A 14,886-nucleotide genomic window follows, 5' to 3' on the forward strand; every position below is an offset into this window, starting at 1 on the left:
CCTTCTGAATGATACATGTTACTCTCAGTATGGCATGTAATACTACATCCAAAAACATAATTAATCACCAGATAAACGAATCTGACATCTGAGTGCAGAAGAAACTCTTTTGACTGTCTTCTATAATTATAAGACCTCATAGTTTATGTTATTTTAACGGTCTAAGAAGTTGTGGCACACCATTCAAAAACATAGTAAGGGAAGCTGAGACGTTGCTCAGACTGTTCTCAAGCAAGCGTGGTGAGACATTGACTTCAACTGATACAGCGCGTTGCTGCACCACCCAGATTGTGACCCGAGTGAAGCCTTGCAGTGGGTGATAATCTATAATAATGTTATTGTGTTCCAAGCCCACTTCCACCAAAACTATTCACAGGTACTGATTTTGAGATTTAGTATTTTCTATTATCATTTTCCTTCATGCTGCTCTCTCCTAATACTTGGTGGCAGGCTTAAATTCCCTGCTGTGGATTTTCCATGTTCTCTGAGTGTTTTTGTGCTCTTCCCTCCACTGTTTGAAGGCATGTAGTTAGGGCAGCAGTGTGGGCCCTGTGATTGACTGGTAGCTGCCAGCCTTACTTCTTTGTTGTTGGAATATGCTTGGTTCTCTCCCACTGGTATCAAATAAATTAAGAAAATTAATTAAAAGCAGAAGATGAGCTAGTTCAGTCAAATCTGGATTAAACTGAATGACAGTGTAATACAGCAGATACCTTTAACACTTCTTATTATTTGGACCCGTGTTCAGATCTTACTGGGGTTCCCTCTGTGTGAAGCTTGCATGTTCTGCCTGTGGAATTCCTGTGTGAACTCTTTTTTCCTTCAGAAGTTTTCCTGTTGGATTTAAATTCATGGATGGACTGGCATCTCTGCTATTGTTGAGGCAGTTTGCAACAAGTCTGTCTATGACTAACTGGGCAAAGAAGAGGAAGAATTGGAACCTATTTCAGCACAAACAATGATCTTAAATGTATTAATTGCAAAGCAAATTAAACCAGGCAGCTGCTGGTAGCCATACAGTATTCAGACAAGTGTTCAAGTCCATTCCGGGATACCTTCTGTAAGAACTTTATGTAATTTTATTGTGTTTTTATCTTTTTGTATGTGATTTTCCCCTCACAGATTTGCATGTTTATTTTTATGTTCGAATGCTTTGTGATCAACTCTTGTCAACCCAGAAATGGGTAAGAAGGTAAACAGCTTTCTCAGTTTGCGCAGTGCAACATGATGGATGAGAGTTTAGAAGGATCAAATTGATTTGGATTTGTCTAGAATTTAATCCATCCTTTCATCATTTGCTGTCAGAACAAACACTAGAGAGTGGCACGGTGGCACAGTGGTAGCGCTGCTGCCTCGCAGTAAGGAGACCAGGTCCTCTGCATAGTGTCCCAGGTCCTCCCTGCATAGAGTTTGCATGTTCTCCCCATGTCTGCATGGGTTTCCTTTGGGTGCTCCGGCTTCCTCCCACTGTCCAAAGACATGGGTGAATTGGCAACACTAAATTGACCCTTGTGTGCAGAGTCAGCCTTCTGGGTGTGCGGACCCTAGGACTGACCAAACCCAAGCGGGCCGGTTATGTCAAACGCTGTTACCAGTATGTGTGGACTTTATAAAATTGTGCATGAATTTAATAAAAATAATGTTAACATACACCGGATTTTGTCATTACAGTATTCAGCTAAATTGTTGCAAAATAACACACAGACTTTATCAAAATATAACTGGAGAATATAACTTGCTCAAACGGGACACGCAGACCTCAAAAGCGGGGCCCCCTTACGTGCCCCACTTGCCACCCCCAAACGCCGCAATTGCTTGTGTGTGTGTGCATGTGTGTGCATGTATGTGTGTGTATTCACCCGGCACTACACTGGCATCTGTCCAGGGTTTGTACCTGCTTTGCTCCAGACATCTCAGCAACCCTGGTCTGAATTAAGCGGGTTAGAAAATGACATGACATGACAAACACTAGAACTTCTTAACTTGAAAAAGGTAAGAAAACAAAATAGATGGAATATATTAAAATTATGTTTTTTGTGACTATTACGAACTTGAAATAACTTTTCACAGCATCATTTGTTACCTCCTTGCCAAGGTGACACCACAGTTTGAGAACTTCGTATGTTCTTCCTTTGCGCCTATGCCAATTTCCAAAAAGTGAAACACAGTTTTATGCAGGTCATCCGGATGGCATTAACATAGATACAGCTCTCTGTTCTAAGCATGTCTCCCAACAATAAGGCTTCCTGTGACTTTTGAACTTTGTGTACCCCGACCATAATGTCTGAATTATCATGTGGATTAACTTGTGTCTCTTTCCTTTATTGGCGTGCCCAATAGCCATTTGTGGTAGCGCAGCCTCTTTTGCTACTGATTAAGCTCCAGGCACTTGCATTTCTTATACTGTGCATCTGTCTGTCCATTCTTTAGCCTGCTCAAGGTGCCTATGTCAGCAGCAAAAGGCTCAAGGTAGGAACCCACCCTGAATGTATGTCCATTGCAGGGCACACTCGCCCAAACTGAGCCAATTAAGTTAAAAGTTCATATCTTTGGAATGTGGTGGAAAAACTTGTTTACCAGCAGAAAAACCAATACAGACATGGACAGAAAACTCCACACAGACGGTATCTTATGTGTGATCCTGCGAACCACCTCTGCTGATGCACTCATTCAGCAGATGCCCAGTGATTATATTTACCATATATACTGCTGGAGTTTATAGCACCTTTTCTTTTTTCTTTTGAATGACACACGGCATTGAAAAAGAAAAAAAATTACCACTAGAGGGACCAGATAGAAAAACTCAACTGAAATTTGAACAGGAAAGCAGCCTCTTGAACTCTCTTCACTTATTATAAGATTGCATAGTTTCTGTTGTCCTAGGAGTCTGGCAGTGGTGTAAAATAAATCCACTCCTGAAAAAGGTTATCGGAAGCAGTGTTTGTCTGAAGTAAAAATTAACCAAGTCATTAGGGATAAGCTAGAGCACTGAAAGCCTTCACTATGGTCTTGATTTGTATGCAAGAAAGTGGCCTGTCCAGCAGCTGCTCAGGTGTATCCAGCTAGGACTATCTAAACTGGCATTGTTTAACTCCAATTGTTCTTTTACATCCATCCATTATCCAACCCACTATATCCTAACTACAGGGTCATGGGGGTCTGCTGAAGCCAATCCCAGCCAACACAGGGCACAAGGCAGGAAACAAACCCCAGGCAGGGCGCCAGCCCACCGCAGGAGACACACACACACACACGTACCCACACACCAAGCACACACTAGGGACAATTTAGAATCGCCAATGCACCTAACCTGCATGTCTTTGGACTGTGGGAGGAAACCGGAGCACCAGGAGGAAACCCACGCAGACACGGGGAGAACATGCAAACTCCACGCAGGGAGGACCCGGGAAGCGAGGCAGCAGTGCTACCCACTGCGACACCGTACCGCCTCTTTTACAATAACAGCTTAAAAACACAATCTTTAGATATTCAAGTCTATGATTCAATTTTTTTATTAAAAACTAATTGTTTTATACAATGTCTTTTAGTGATCAGCATGAGTTACGTCTACACGCCTAATTCCACGACCATTTTGAGATAATCAGATTATGGTATTCATGCAATAAATACACAAACATATAACACATATCAGAAACCAAGCTGATTATGCACATGTTTTATTTTGTATAGTGCCATTAAATAATTTAAACTATTTTAAAGCTCTGCGCCTCGTCCATTTCAGGATAACTAGTTTATTGTATGTTACTTATATAATAAACACACACACTTAGATATAAAAAGCCAAGATTATGAATGTTTAATATAGTGCCTTTCATTGATGCATTACATTAGTTTATATCCCTGGTCCTTGGTTGTCTGAAGAAGATCAGATCATTGCAATTTTATAATGAATTACTAGAGACATACAAAACTTTAGACGATCAACAACCTTAATATTATATAGTGCCATTTAATACTGCATACTCCACTGAGGTGATATAAAATGTGTCATTATTATTATTCAAGTTGAGCAATATCAAGTTAAGCGACTCATTCAGGGTTATTCAGTAATTCATGTTTCAGGATGAATTCAGCAGCTAAGCAACTAAAGAATGGGACGAGGACCACATGAGGACTTCGGCATTCATACATTGATACAAACAGCAGGATCAATGTCAGACCCAAGATGGCTTTGGCATTTGTACAACGTGTTAATGCTATTTAGCATCCTTGTGTAATTGGACAGCAGTGGGTGAGGAGAATGCTGCTTATTTTACTCTTCAAATTAATTTCCTATTTTCTGAGTCAATTTTTTTCTGAAAGAAAATAAGAGACTGATCTGACTGTGCAGAATTTAAGGCAGAATCGATCATGTGATAAATAAACCTAAGGCTGGGTACACTCAGGCACGTATCTACACATACTCTCACATTTGATCAACTAATCCATCATTTTTCATCTTATATAGCACCTTTAGGTGCACAGCCCATAAAAGTGTCTTATATAGACTGTATGGGTCAGGCAGTCAAGGAGAGATGGAAGCATGGTGACACTAGGAAACAGATTAAGGTATTAAACCAGCAAGGATGTCAAACAATTAAAGTGTAACTTTATAAATAAAAATATTCAGTGTTGTCTGTCCATGTTGTTTAGGCCTTATTATGTGATTTCATTGTTTCAAAATTCAAAATGTGGACACTGCTTGGCTTGTATTCCCCAAGCCATACCCCTAACATGTATGGCACGAATCATTATTTATGTGCTAATTTGTCTGGAAACTCTTGCTCTGGTCATTGTCTAGTTCTTTATGTCTTATTGCGTATTCCTACTCTTTTGTTTGTAGACCCCTCTTTTCTTTTACCTCGTAAAGCTCTTGGTGGGAGTGCTGTCAATGAAAAATAATACATAAAGATCCTCTCTGAAACGTGCTATATTGCATACTGTAGATATTGGTGTCTTCAGAAAGGCCAAAACCCCCAATTCCAAGCACTGTCCAGCACAGATTACAAAAAAGCGAACATGTAATTTATAACCAAAGCCTCACAAGCCTGCAGAGAGAGTGCTTTTTTTGAATTTTAACTGCTGGTATCGCCAAGGTTTAGACATTACTGACAGAGTGTGGCAGCCCTTCAACCTTTGCACCTAATCAATAATGAGAGCAGTGATCACCAGAATACATTAATCTTCTCTCACAGACGTGAGCCGTTCTTTGAGACACGGCAGTGAAACTTCAATCAATTTCAAGGTTGGCAGACAAATACGCATTTCATAAATGTCTTCATTGTGTCCTGAAGCATTACCACAAACGCAGGATTCTCTTTACCAGTCACCTGTGAAAAGGTAGAGTGGCAATCAAAGAGCCGCATAATGTCATCTGCGCAAAGATGAAAGGGGTGCCTGCGAAAGTGGAAGAGTGAAAAACACAGCAACAAATCTGATAATGTGCGACTCCATTAAATAAAAACACATTCAGGTTCTTTGTAGCACCCAGACTTTGTGAATCTTTCTTTTTCTCCTTCACACTTTTAAATTCTGTTATTGACCTGAACTCCATAGAGTTTTTGTTACGTTTTCACATCTCGAAGCCCTTTAATCAGCTGCTTCTCCATTTAATGCCAGGCTCTGTCTTTACAGAGTTTCTTCACTATTTCACAGGAGGGAATTCTGTCCATCTTGCTCTTCTGTGTTGCTTATTTGAAAATATTTAATCTAATTCTGATGGTAACCTCCATACCCATTAACTCACCATCAGGAAATACATGTGACATAAAATACATAGAATAAGTAGCACTAAAACAAACCTTTGTAATATATGGTGGTCCCTCAACCAAGCATACACAAACACAGAATAAAATATACATGCAAAACAAAATGAAATGAATGATATGATACAAGAAGTGTAGTGGACAGGAGTTATTTGGGAACATGAGAAGACACAAAAGGTAAATAAAAATTGACAAGCTGTGTGGAGCTCAATGGCTTTTTTCCCCATCTAAACTTTGTCATAATATCACTCTTTTCACTAACTCACACTAATTATGTATGATACTGTAAATAAAATAACACTCATTCATGCACTATATTACACTCATATACTGTAAGGCATATACACACTACACACAGTAAGACACTCACTACTACATTTACTGAATGTGACACTCACATAAACTAGCACACACACTATGAATGACCCAGACAGCTCTCATGTGTAACACAATAATGCAAAGGTACACCTTCTGAAGCCAGCATACATAAGGCGCACATAAATATAAGAAAATATACATAATTAGGGTGCAATAAATCACAATAACACATAAATGCACAGTATATTATATTATATTGCTGTAATATTATGACTGTAAATAACACAGTTATAACATCCACAACATTGCACATTTAGATTAGAAAATAGCGCTCTGTCAGGAGGGCGCACATTAATCCACAAGAAGATGTACATACTAATACACCATAATATACACATAATTAGGGCACTATAAAACACAAACATGCAGCAATAAACAATTGTGTATTTGTATTATGCAGACAAATGCATGTTAACAAGCTAGCTTTATGGGATGGACAGTGCACAAAGGGTGGGCATCCCGAGAGGGATGAGGCAAGGTTGCTTACCTGGATGGAAAGCCAGCCCTTTAGAAGCAAGAAAAATAAGGCAAAAAATGTGTTGTCTCGGCCAGAGGACCGGAAGGAGATGCCAGTGCAGAAGTGGGCACGCTGGAATCCCAGCAGGGTTGGACCAAAGAACAATACCCGGGACTAGGGGAGACAACCTGTCAGAAATACATCCTCCCCCAATACTCTAGATGACAGCATCCTGGGGCAACATTACGTGCACAGAAACCTGCAAGGCATGCTGGGAACTGTAGTCCTTTGGAGCAGCCTTTTCAGGTTCTGTTTGTGTTGCCAAGGGGTGCTGCAGGGTTCCATGATCCCTACTTTTTGGGGCTGCCATTTAACCCAGAAGCTGTTCCAACAGGCTATACACAAAGCAGTGGGAGTACTCCTGGGACCAACATAAAAGAAGCTGCTTGACCTCATCTAGGTGAGGCAGAGTTGGGTGGAATAGGACAAAGCTTTCCTAGAAGAGTGGAAGGAGAAGAAAAAGAGTACTGTATTATTGTCATTTGCAAAGCATTTTGTAAGGTATGTTGTGACAATACATTTTTGTATTGTACCAGGACTTGTGTTGGTAATAATATGTTAACTCCAATCACATGCTCATGCACCAGTATTAGACTAACACAAAATAACGCTACAGTATAATCAATCATATACTGCAAAGAACTATACAATATTATACTCACACAGTGCTAAACAATCGGCATGCAGAACACACAATAACACTCTTTCAAGTTAGCATGCACATAAGTTAGCATATACCAACCCACAATAGTACACACATGCACAGGGAACAAATAATTACAATAACACACACATTATTATTCAATGTTACACTTTTATATAGATGCTGTATGTGTGCAGCACTTCATACGATGTCATCTCACAGTCAAATGCACATAGATGAGTATTATGCTAACGCACAATATTACATATCCAACTAGGCTATAGAAAATCACAAAAACACTCATGAACATGCAATATTAAACTTTTACAGTATTTAATAATTCATATGGACATCACACAATAGCACATTCAGTAGGGCCTGCTGATAACAAAATACACTTTCATTAGCACATAGTAACATACACAAAATAACAATAACAGTGTCACACGATACAACTCACAGACAGGACACACTTTAAAATATCCATATGCACATGAAAAGTGACACATGGTAACTCAACAATGGAAGAGACACATTAACTTGCAGTGAAACACATTAAAGACAATGTTGCATTAAAAAATAGTACTGTACACCCTAACAGGACAATGTTAACACAGGTACAGAATAACACACACACACACACACACACACACACAGAACAACACATATACATTCCACAAAAGCAAGGCCATGTGTACACTAACCTTTATGAAAATAGAAATCCATCCATTCATTTTCTGCACAGATATCATCATATAATTATGCAGACATCAGCTCAGAATAATAGCCACAAACACAACATGAAGTAACTCACCTGCTAATACACTAAATTATTCAAAGACAAGCAGATGCTAATAATAGAAAAAACACCCAAACACAAACCACATGTCCTATAACATCTGTCCATCCATGCATTTCTGGACTCACTTAATTGACATCAAATAGGAGGCAATTCCTTTCTGGTGCGAGGCCTGAACCTCCTTTCAAAATCAATTGCATAATAGTATGTACACATAATGATAAGTATAAAGGGACAATTGCTCTAATACTCAAGGATAGCCATATACAGTACAACTGCTGTCAGAAATAGATGTAACTGTAGGAAATAGGTCCAGTATTAGGAAGGCTAGGAAGCTCTGGAGCTACAGTATGTGGGATGTTAAGAGATGCTAGCAATCAAACATCTGGAATTCTGCATGTGGCTGACATTTTAAAAACATAAGCATTAGTCAAGACTCCTTTGTAATAGCAAAGGACAAAAGGTGCACTCCTCTCAGAAATAAACACATAAATAACTAGCACACCACTCGATCTTTTGCAGCAGTTTACTCTTCTTGGTAGATAACGTGATCCAGGTATTTTGGGACACCTTTGCTTTAAAAATAAAATTTTCATTTTATTGAAGCTTGGAATACACAGAAGAAGAGCATCTCCACAGAGTTCTTAACTTTCGAGATTCAAAATTCCCACGTTTGTGTTTGTCATCATGCTAAATCCAGAAGACATGTAGACTGCCCTCTACTGGCCTTTACTTTAAGTTACACTGGAATTAGCAGACAGTTTAGCACCAATCCAATCAGGCCTGAGAAGTTCTTCAGTGAACAAGATTATGATTAAATTTAAAGACAATACTCTCATCTTCTTTCTCCTGGAATAAAACAAAAATTGCACAATGAACACGAGGCATGAGTTCATCAGTCACTACAAGCAAATATGATGGCTATCAAGTCATTATCATTATTATTGATTTGTCAAGCACCTGTTTCCCAGGTGATTTACATCTGCAGAATAAAGCACAAATCTCTACCTGGATCGTTTTTTTTCCAAACAGAGTTATGCCAGATCAAATGACTTGTTCAGGGTCAAACAGTGAGTTGCCAGAGTGGAATGACTTGGCAGTTTTTTGGTTTACAGTCCAGGCCCCTATACATGACATCATATAGAGCCAACTATGATGGATAGTCAATTGGTTTCGAGGTAAACAAAGTAAGTACACACCATTTTCTGTCAAAATATCCACAGGGCCCCTTGGTTATGAAAACTACATTGTTTATTGGATAAAAATGTGTTCATGTTGCTGGCAGACAATCATAAATTGATCTCTCTCTGTTAAATATTCTGTTGTATACTGCTGATGGTGTGAAGTCCAAAATGCTCTCCTTTACCCAGAGAGGCTTGACACATAGAACACTTGATGGGGATAAAAGCAGAACCTTTAATGAAGATGGTCTGCTCTAGTACCCAAGAAGTGGAGCTAAAGCTAAAGCAACATGAACAGAGATTCAATTCATGCTGTGTGCTCCATGTACAAAATGGATGCTTGAGCTCAAACATTAAGCACCTGTATGTCATAATGTATTAAAATAATTTTGTAAAAGATTACAGATTTGCACTCACTGAATAAAATATTCAAAACACCTGTGTACCTGATTATCCATGCAATTATCTAATAAGCCATTCATGTGGCAGTTCTGCAATGCATAAAATCAGGCAGATATAGGTCAGGTTCACATCAAACATCAGAATGGGGAAAAATGTGATCTTAGTGATTTCGACAAGGCATGATTGTTGGTGCCAGATGGGATGGTCTTGAATATTTCTGCAGATCTTCTGGAATTTTAACGTACAACATTTTGCACAAAATGGAAGGAAAAACAAATACATTCAGTAAGCATCAGTTCTGCAGACAGAAATGCCTTGTTGATGACAGAGAGGCTATGGTAACTCATCGCTCTGTACAACAGTGATGAGGAGAAAAAATGGACTATGGCAGATGGATTATAACAACAGAAGGCCAAATCAGGTTCCACTCTTGTCAGGCAAAAACATAAAATGGAGACTGCAGTGGGCACAGGCTCAACAATACTGGATAGCTGAAGACTGGAAACACATAGCCTGATCTGATGAATCTTGATTTCTCCTGAGACACATTGATTGTAGGATCAGAATTCAGTGCCAACAGCATGAATTTGTGTACTCAACCTGCCTTATGTCAAAACTTCAGTCTAGCAGTGGTAGTGGTGATGTGGGGAATCTTTTCTTGCCACACTTTACTCATGTTAACACCAATCAGTCATCTCCCGAATACCAATTTACCTATTTAAGTATTGTTGCTGACCATATGCATCCCTTCGTGGCCACAATTTGCCCATCTTCTAATGGCTACTTCCAACATGATAATAAACTATGTGTCAAAGCAAAAGTTCTATTAAAATGGTTTCATGAACATGACAATGAGTTCAGTGTTCTTCAATGGCCTTCTCAGTCACCAGATCTGAATCCAATAGAACACCTTTGGGATGTGGTGGAACAGGACATTCACAGCATGAATGTGCAGCTCACAGATCTTCAGAAATGACATGATGCAATCATGTCGACATGGACCAGAATCTCGAAGGAATGTTTCCAAAATCTACGGGAATCCATGCCATGAAAAGTAGAGGCTGTTTTGAGAGCATATTATCCAGTAGTAGTACATTTTCTTAAGAATATGCTCAGTGAATGTAAATTTATACTATTAGGCATTATGCTGGTACAGTGGGCTTCTAGGTTTGAGTCCAAGCCAAGTCACCATCCATGAGGAGTCTGTATGTTCTTGTCATGTTATTAGTTATTCCCACATTCTAAACAAGTGCAGGTTAGGGTTAAGGTGGCGTTCTTTTGGTCATTGTGGGTAAACAGGTTTTGTGATGGACTTGTGGCCTGTCAGGGTTTAGTTTCAAATTTTGCTAGGATAAGATGGACGACAGACATCATAAGAAATAAAGGTTGATTTAAATTACCACAACAGGTTCTTACTGGAACTCTAAGCAAGTCACTTCAACTGCCAATATTCCACTTGACAGTACTGTGGACAGGAGTTTAATGTGTACAGGAGCTGACCAGACCTCAGATCATGTACCTCTGATTTTGAATCCTCAGATGCACTCCAGAACTCCAAAATCCATTAATGTTGCACCAATCTGTTTTTTGATTGGTTGAAAAAAAAACATCAAAATTGTGGAAACTTCACAAATCAAAATAAATCATCAAGTAAATGTAAAACTCAGAGTGAATGTTGAAATCAGAGATAAAAGCAATGAGGACAGAGAGTTCCATTAAGTCATCCCTGAGCACAAAGAAAACTTGAAGAAGACAAAAATATACTTTGTACAACAAAGGGTTTCATCAGAAGGAAGGTTAAACTTAACGGGATGATCAAAGTACAATCAGCAGAAATAGAAACCAAACCCAGGATTACAAGTGCAGACTTGATCCTGAATCAAGAAAACACATCAGGGGACAACCTGTTAAAAAGTGAATAGCAGCAAAATCCTGTGCTGCAAAGACTATACTAACTGGGCTTCAACCTAAAACACCCATCCCCAATTTCTTCAGTCCATGTAATTCAAATTGCCACTGAGGTTTCAGAGAGAGAGCAAAAAACAATAAACAAAAAAACGGACGCTGAGAAAAAATAAAGAGATAAAATTACTATTACCCATTGTCATGCATGTGCGATTAGAGGACAGTCAAAAGGCTCGATGGCGCGTGAAAGACCAAGAGAGGAGGAACTGGAATAGGGCACTAATGCTTTTCTCTCGTTCCATCCACAGAAAAACGGCAGAGTAAAAACATTCCTACCTGACATAAAACTTCAATATCCACCACCATCCCGATGAAATAAGAAGACTCTTCTTCTGGCTACAAGAAAATACCTCACTTCCGGTCTCCTTCCGATGTCCTCAGTTCCATCCCTCTGATACTGATGCCATCTCCGGCCACTACCTTCTACGACACCAGCTGCTGATCTCACTTCCTTTTCTTTGTTTATTGTACTTCCTGTATAGTCTCCATATAAGTCAGAGCATTTTCTGTTATTTTGTCAAATGTTTAATTTGATTTGTGACCATTTGACTGTACTGGAACCTGAAACCAGTATACAGGGAGGCTCCCCAACACTTCACCCGTGTCTCTGTGCTTTTTGCTTATCACACCATTCAGGAGTTCAGTAGCACAAGGTTACTGAAGGGTAAAAATTAAGTTTCACGTTGTAATGAGAGCTGCAACAGTGGAGTCAGACAGACAGACAGCCAGACAGACGTAGACTGCCGCACTACTGGACTTCACAAGTTTGAAAAATTGCTCTGTGCGCTACTCTCTGTCATGTTATTTAATTTATTTATTTTTTGTGATCTTTTATTGAATTTATTAAAAACATATAACATTTCATACAATCAAGTCAAAACTTAAAAAAACTAAATTCAATTCAACCCCCACCCATGAGAAACTGAGGAAGGCAAACATCCAGAGTAAAACTTTTGAGAGAAGTAAAGAGAGAAAGGAGTCTTTTCCCCCAATATAAATGCTTATTCTAAAATGTTATTGATTAGATCCTGACAGTTTTTAAAAAAGTTTTGAACAGATTCTCTAAGTGAGAATTTGATTTTTTCACATTTCAAATGGTAAATAACATCAGTTACCCACTGACATAAAAGAGGTGGGCTAGAATTTCTTCCAGTTGAGCAAGACAAGTCTAAGTGTTAGTAGTGAAGTAAAGGCAACTACAGCTTGTTTGTCCTTCTCCATTCTAAGCCTGGAAGTACATCAAACACAGCTGTTAGGGGTTAGGAGGGATTGTGACTCCAAGGGTGTCTGATCGGTGTTTAAAAAGTTTGGTCCAGAATAATGTTAATTTGGTGCAGGCCCAAAACGTATGAGGCTGGAGCTCGATTGCAACATTTGCAGGTTGGATCTTGTCCTGGAAAGATTTTGGACAATTTTACTTGCGGTCATTTTAACTATTGCATCATGATGTGGCATAACAATAGCACAGAGTTTAGATAAGCATTATGGCCTATGGATATACAACATGTTAAAACACTGTGGCACTTTTGTCATGGCATGTTTACATTTCCAGTTAGACAGTAATGTTAAATTTCTCCAGTTATTTGTTTAGACATGCAGTAAGAAGGTAAGAGTTGTGCAGCCTCATCTGTGCATCTACTGATATTTTAGGCATATTTGTTGATTTGGGTGGTTTGAGGACTGAAATCTACATCTCCTGTGGCTCTTCATTATCATCTCTTTTAATGTTAATCCTTTTAATGGAGTGTGACACACTGTTTACTTCAAATACATTTTCTACAGTTTATATTTTCATGAACATAGCTGTCAGTTCTTTCAAGCTTTTATTGACTATAACACTATCGTTTTAAGTGAAAAACAAAGAACACACACAATAACAATGTATAATTCATATTTACTATTTGTCCACTGATGCTGTTGAATGCCAGTGTATAATATGATGCAACAGAAAAGTTTTTCCTTTATTATATATTTTTAAAATGTGCAGTGTGCTCTCTGCACACATGACACACATTTATATGTCTAACTAGCCAACCCACGGCGTACCATACGCCACATAATCAGGCCAGTTTTTTAATAATTTTTAAGCACATGGAGAAACTTAAGATTTGAAAAATCGATAATGTAATAAATCAGCAAGAAAAGCAACATTGTAACAATGCACGGAACGAACCAACACACAATCGTCCGTGCAGCGATCAGGCGCAGAGGGTGGAACGGGAGGAGAGGAGAAGGACGTCCACTCGCTCCCTCCGTCATGTTAGTCTGCTGATTTCTTGTGCAGCATGTACTGCCTGCTCATGTGCCCACCTCCAACTCGTCACTCGAGTCGTTGTCGTCTTTGTACAGTCCAGATGCACCTGTGACTCATGCAGATTTTTCATTGCTCTGTGCGGTTTTGGCTGCCTTTCTATATATAATCCACCAAGACACCCGACCATGGTGGTAGCGAGGTGGGAGGGGGGTGTGTACAAAGTGCAGGAGCATCTAAGAAGACGCATGTTTGTTGCGGATGCGAATTGCTGTATGCAGCGTGTAAAACAGTTTGCTATGGTGCACGCGGTCGTGCATTGTAACCGAAAACTCCTTTTTAAAGACTGCTCACTTCATTGTGTATACGACTGTAGGTGAATGAAAAGATGCAACTCTGGAGAGGGCAACATAGAATACGGGTGGCTCTGTGAGTTGTCGTCGTATCCAATGGTCTTGGAGTTGGTGGGTGTGGCTACTTCCTGCGTGCACCATAGGTGTCTCACTTGTAGGCGGCTTAGTGAAATCACGCCCCTTCCAGCGTGCTTTCCATGGTTGTCTTGCCGCCCCGTCCGGCGTGCTTTCCATGGTTGTCTTGCCTTAGTGAATTATATATATAGATAGGGTTTTTTCGACTGTAGATGGGTCAGAAGCTTGCTTTCTGTTGGACCAGGTTAATAAGAGTACATTTGATCTTTACAGTTCAAAGTTGCCTTCATGAGGTATTATATTGGTTCAGAAATGTGACACTAAGTGATCTGTGTAATTGTTACCACCCAGTTTAAAGCAAAGTTCACTTATAGGGCCTGTCTATACGTGAGGTGCTCCTAAATGTACTGTGAGGTGTCATCCCCTGTTCTCACAAATAATGCATAAAACACTCCTTGCTCATCTTCCTTTACCAACTCCTTTTTCACACCCTGGCTTCCACCTGAGGCCTTACCTTAGTTCAGAGAATATCAACTAGGCTTATACTGGGACTGAGA

The sequence above is a fragment of the Polypterus senegalus genome, chromosome 1 (genome assembly GCF_016835505.1).
Source record: "Polypterus senegalus isolate Bchr_013 chromosome 1, ASM1683550v1, whole genome shotgun sequence".
NCBI lineage: Eukaryota > Metazoa > Chordata > Cladistia > Polypteriformes > Polypteridae > Polypterus > Polypterus senegalus.